Here is a 6,000-nt window from a genome sequence, read left to right on the forward strand (position 1 = left end):
ACCATGGGGAAAGTGAAAAAACTTGACAAATGGGTACCACATGAACTGATTGAGAGAGACAAGCTTCGCCGTATGGAAATCAGCTCATCTTTGCTTTCCCGACACAATAATGAAGGAATATTGAATCGAATAGTAACGTATGATGAAAAGTGGATTCTTTATGACAATCGTCGACGTTCTGCTCCGAATCACATGCCGAAACCGAGCCTTCATCCACGTAAAGTTATGGTATCTGTATGGTGGTCTGCCAAGGGTATTGTGCATTTTTCGTTTTTGAAAAAGGGTGAAACTATAAATGCTGACAAATATTGCCAAGAAATTGACATTGTGATGGAAAAACTGCGTATTGAACAGCCGGCGTTATTAAATAGACGCAGTATGTTATTGCTCCATGATAATGCTAAACCTCATATTGCAAAAGAAATTGTAAACACATTAACAGAATACAAATGCGAAGTTCTCCCTCACCCTCTTTATTCTGACCTTTCTCCAACTGATTATCATTTGTTTAAGCATCTGGATAACTTTTTAAGTAAAAAGGTATTCCAAACAGAAAGCGAAGTGAAAAATGCGTTCAACGAATTTCTTGCATCTCGCTCTTTTAATTTCTACGTGAAAGGCATTAGTAGTATGTGGGAAGGTATGGCCCGTCAAAACATTTCCCCTTCACTCGACTCGCCGGCGCCATTAAACGATGCCCACCGGCGCCGGCGGGTCGAGTGGAGGGGGAGTGTTTTGACGGGTCATACCTCCCCACAGGCAAAAACTAATCGACTTTTGAAATAAGCAAATTATGGCCGACATTATTAGACATTATTAGACATTATTAGTTGGCAATTCTGGCTCTTTTGGTCAGCTACTTAATTTGCATATTGCATTTGCGGAAAAACTCTGTGGAGCTCTGCTGGATTCGAACCTGGAACCTCTGGCTCTTGAGTCACGCGTCTTACCCTGATGGAAACTAGTTATATAACCTACATACGGAAAGTATCGACGTCACAAGTTTTGGAAAACTCTGTAGGCCTTGCTGGATTCGAACCTGGGGGACCTCTGGCTCTTGAGTCACGCCTCTTATCACTACGCTACCGCTATACCCTGATGGAAACTAGCTATATCGTCTACATATGGAAAGTATCGACGTCACAAAGTTTTAAAAACCGTGTAAAAGGCCCTCTGTTGGATTCGAACCGGGGACCTCTGGCTCTCGAAGTCAAACCGTCTTACCACCATGCTACTGCTGCTCTCTGGTAGAAACTGTCTTTACGACGTAGTCGTATAATGGGGTGAGGCTGTGCGTGTGTGGTTATCCCCACATGTGAGTCTCTGGAAAAATCCTGTAGGTCCTCCTCGGATTCGAACCAGGGTCCGTTGGCTCTTGAGTCAAGTGTTTTATACGCAGCGCTATTGTTATACTCTGATGGAAACTAGCTATATTGTATACTTACGTAGAGTATTGACGTCACGCGTGGAAAATTTCGAAAATTCTAAGTCTTGCGGACTCGAATCTCTGGGATCCCTGCTCTTGAGGCGCGCGAGCGTGTGTGCACATGTTCGTGGAGATAAGGATAATTTCGAAGTTAAAAACTGTTGTTGGAAGACGATGTCTACCCGAATATTTTTACCTGTGTGTCCCCTTCGCTTTCGAACTCGAAAATTTAAGTTTGGTTGGGTTTTGTTACAACGAATTGGAGATCGCAGGGAAGAGAAAAGAGGTGGAAAGAAAGGAATATACAACATTTTTATAAAATAAATTCACATTTTATTTTTGAAGTTACATTCGTAGTTTTGCAAACACTCATAGCATTCTGCGTTCGTTACAATTTCTTGTAATTTCGTTTAAATGAATCGTGGTTAATTCACGGAATACAATATTAACACGTTGAATGCCACGGGGGTCACCGGTGACCGGCACTCAACTTGGCGGTAGCGCCGTGGGGGCCACCGGTGACCGGCGCGCCAAGATTAGTAGAAATACATAATTAGAACAAATGTCAATACTTAAAAATTCTTCATTATTACCATCGTTACTACAATGCTTTGAAGAAATTAATGCAGTATAAAACATAAAAATAATTTTATTTATACATGTTGTCGATAATATTTCATACATAATTGTATCGCATAATAAAAAATTCATCGTGGCGCCACGGGCAATCCCTGTAAAACTAGCGTGGCATTCAACGTGTTAAAATACGTGTCTAAACATTGTAAATTTTTTATTTGACGCCGTACGTTTTCCTCGATTTCTTGATATTTATCAGCGAGCGTCTGTTTCACGAAATCTTCGTTTACGCCTTTCTTCGCAAGATTAAGTTCTATTTCGGATATTAAAATACATTTACAATTACTCACAAGAGCTGCAACCGCTTGTAAGTGTTCGTATCTAGCATCGATACATTTCGCGACAGTTTCTAGACCATCGAAAGATGTCTTCTGCATTACAATATTCTCCGTGTATAGCTTACGCTTCTTCAACGGCGGCTGCTTCAGATGTGTAGAGTCCTCCGATGCCTTCTTCGCAGACCCGCTTTCGTCCACCATTTTCCCTTGCTGGCTCACCATTATAGCCCGTATACCGTACGCTCAGGTAAAGCTGATGGCGATATTGTTAATGATGATAGGGGCTGGCATATTCTTATTTTCCCCGCACAAATTTGCAAGAATTTGCAGAGGGTATAATGTCTTTAAATTTCTCCCACGTATTCAAATCAAGGAGAATTCCTGAAGACGTGTTTCACATTATCCTGATCGATGGCTCAAATGTTCCCACGTCGTACATGGTACGCAACCCAACTTGCATCCTCTTAGTGTCCGAATTATTGAGAGCGTAAGTCGTGCATAGAAGCATGTTACGCTCGTTTCTCACTTCTGTAGAGAGGCTGTTCGACATCTTCTTAAGATCGGCGTTCACGTTAGCGGCGGACATTTTTCTTGCAAGAACTTGTAAATAACTTGTAAAGAACTTGTAAATAACGAGAACTAGCTATGCTGCGAGTAGAAGCAACGAAGCTCGAATGCTTCACCAGTCTCAGCACCGTATGCCTTTCCTCGTAGAGAATAGAAAAAGTAATGGGGATGGTGATGCGCAGACGTAAAAGGTCTACAGCTACTTATCTTTTTCAAAATGATATATACAAAAGATGTATCATTCATGTTTACTTAGGATGGGAGATAAGTTTCTGTATCGATAACATACAGTTTCTGAAAACGTTTCTCTAAGGATTAGATTTACTTCGTTTACTTTTACGAGCGTGAGAATAATTTTTCGAAAAAGGTCTATACTTATCGCGTTCAAATAATATGTACGAAAGATGTAGCTTTTATATTTACTTAGAATGGAGAGATAGACTACTATATCAATACCATTCTGTTTCTCAAAGCATTTTTCTGCGAAATGAATGTACTTGGTTCCTTTTACGTATGTGAGGATTATTTTTCGAAAAAGTCTTATAGCTGTTTATCTTGTTTAAAATATATACAAAAGTTGTATCGTTTTTATATTTTCTTAGAATAGAGAGATAAACCTCTAACGATAGCACGCAGTTTCTGAAAGCGCTTTTCCAGGGCGATTGGATATACCTTGTTATATTAGCTTATTGTTATGTTAGATTAGATATACCGCTACGTGCGTGGGAAAATTTTCAATTAAGATTACACTAAAAGAAACGTTAGGGCTTTACTAAAAGGAGATTATTACTGATAATTTTTCCATCTTTACTTTTCGAAGATACGGTTTGGAGAAAATTTTAAAAGCGTAGAAAATAGAGTAGAGGAAAAGCTGACGAAGGCACCGTCTTTTACCTTTTCGTTCACTTCCTCCGCAACAGCAGTCACGTATTGTGGCACGTGCTTAAGTAATATCGAAGGAAGTGTTGAGAAGATGTCGTCGCTCATTGAAACCGTTCGCGGCTATCTTATCGTGGCATCGACTATAAATCCCCTTATCAAACGCGAGAGGTATTTGCGCAAACTCGTGGCTAATAACGATGAGTGTAATTATTTAACGTTTTATAGTTTCGCGGCCTCATGCAGTAGTACTCTGTTGGGAATGTTATTTGCATGTGGGCATTTTAAAAGTGATCAGCGACTTTGTGAAATTGCTGTGGATATTGTGGAAGCTCGAAAATTGTTCGGAGAAAATGAACCGGACATCGGTAACCACGTCCGTAACATGTTCCTTACTTCATCGTAAGTCTTTTATTATTCATTCCTAAAGTAACATAAGAAATAATTTTATATTGCCGTGGGTTTTCCCATTAACTTTTATCTTTTCTCTCGTTCAGTCTTTCTCAATGTTTCTCTCGAAAGCGAAGAGCGTCGAAAGAGCTTTTCCCTGAACAGGTAGTCTCACCGCCCTCATTACGACATTCCAACAATGAAGAAGAAGTAGAAGAAACGTTGAGGAATGACGCTGCCCACACTTCGTCAGTAGCCTCTAATTACATAACCTGTGAGGAGATGCATGATATTGAGGAAGCATCGGCTGAAGAGGCACATCACAGCCGTCTCCATGCCAAGCCCTTCGACATACGTTTCTTGCTCAAAAACTATCACGTAGGGTGATATTGAACTTGTAATTCATTTCTACGCGTCATGCGTAAAATTTAAGAAAATTAAAAATTAAATTTTTACAGTGCAACAGGGTGGAGGGTACGAACAATCAAATTTCCATGGGGTAGACAAACATAACGAAAAAGAAGAGGGGGACGTTGTAGGAGAAGGAGGGGAACAATCAAACGCACCGGAAACTTCCTTAATTAGAGCTAATATTAGCGAGACCGACTATAAATTTATTCAAATTTATGGGGAAAGGATACGTAAATTTAGAAAATTTAATATTCTCGGTAGGGAAGTGTGTATCAAAATTAGGCCTCCCCCCAACGATAACGATATCGTGCTTTACCTCGAAAATGCTTTCCGCGAAATCTATGCCTACGCGGTTAACTTGGCCGGCCTAAACGATTACGTCGGGTTATCGTTTGCTTCAACAGACTTAACTCGGGGACCTGCAAGTTTATCGTTTCGCCCAGCACGTGACTTGAGCTATGGAGATATTTGGAATCTTGTGAGCTCGTTAGTTCAAAGTGCTGGAGGTCACGATATACTGGAGCATTTTACTATTAACACGTTGAGCGCCGCGTCAGCCATCGGTGGCTGACACTGGACTTTCCGTTTAGGCCGCGTCAACCACCGGTGGCTGACACTGAAATTACATTTAGGCTGTGTCTGCTACGGCTGGGTGACACTGACCTTTCACATAGGCCGCGAAAAACAGCTGGCTGACAGCGTATAACATGATATAGAACTATAAAATTTACACTCTTTTATGGAATTGCAGAAAATTTGTTCAAAATTTACTTAATTTTGACACATTACAGGATTAGTGGATTTCATTGAAGCACGGTAAACATAAAAACGGTTCTCCTTTACAGGTATTATAAAATGTGACAACTCGCTTAGTTTTTTTCCTGGCCATTTCTCTACTATCTTTTGTAATCTATTCGTAATAGGAACACCGGCCACGAATCCATAATGAAAACAAAACAGACTTGCCGCGTAACGTGTCGAATGAATGAATGCATATAGGCGGGTCATTCTAAACGTAAACACTTCTACTGCGATAAAAGACATTGGCCCTATAATACCAGCGCTTCTAAGTGGCGCGCGTGGCCTGATGGGGACTGCCTTCAAAATCGGCGTGGCGCTCAACGTGTTAATGTTTTCAATGTCGCGTTACCTTCGAGACAAGGCGCAAAAGCGAACAAATTAACGCATGAAGGAGTTGCGAAACGTTCGATCCTTATTATAAACAATACAGATAATCTATGTTTCCCACGCTCGCTTGTAGTTGCAATGATTTATAGTGAACGCGGGAATGTGCGCACTGAGGAGTTTCACGCAAAATGGAATGCTGTGAGAAAACGGAATTCTGTGATGCAGCGAGAGCTAGCACTCGAACTCACGCGGAAAGCTGGTGTTTCTATATCCGATGAAGGGTGT

This window comes from Harpegnathos saltator, unplaced genomic scaffold, assembly GCF_003227715.2.
Source record: "Harpegnathos saltator strain DR-91 unplaced genomic scaffold, Hsal_v8.6 scaffold39, whole genome shotgun sequence".
NCBI lineage: Eukaryota > Metazoa > Arthropoda > Insecta > Hymenoptera > Formicidae > Harpegnathos > Harpegnathos saltator.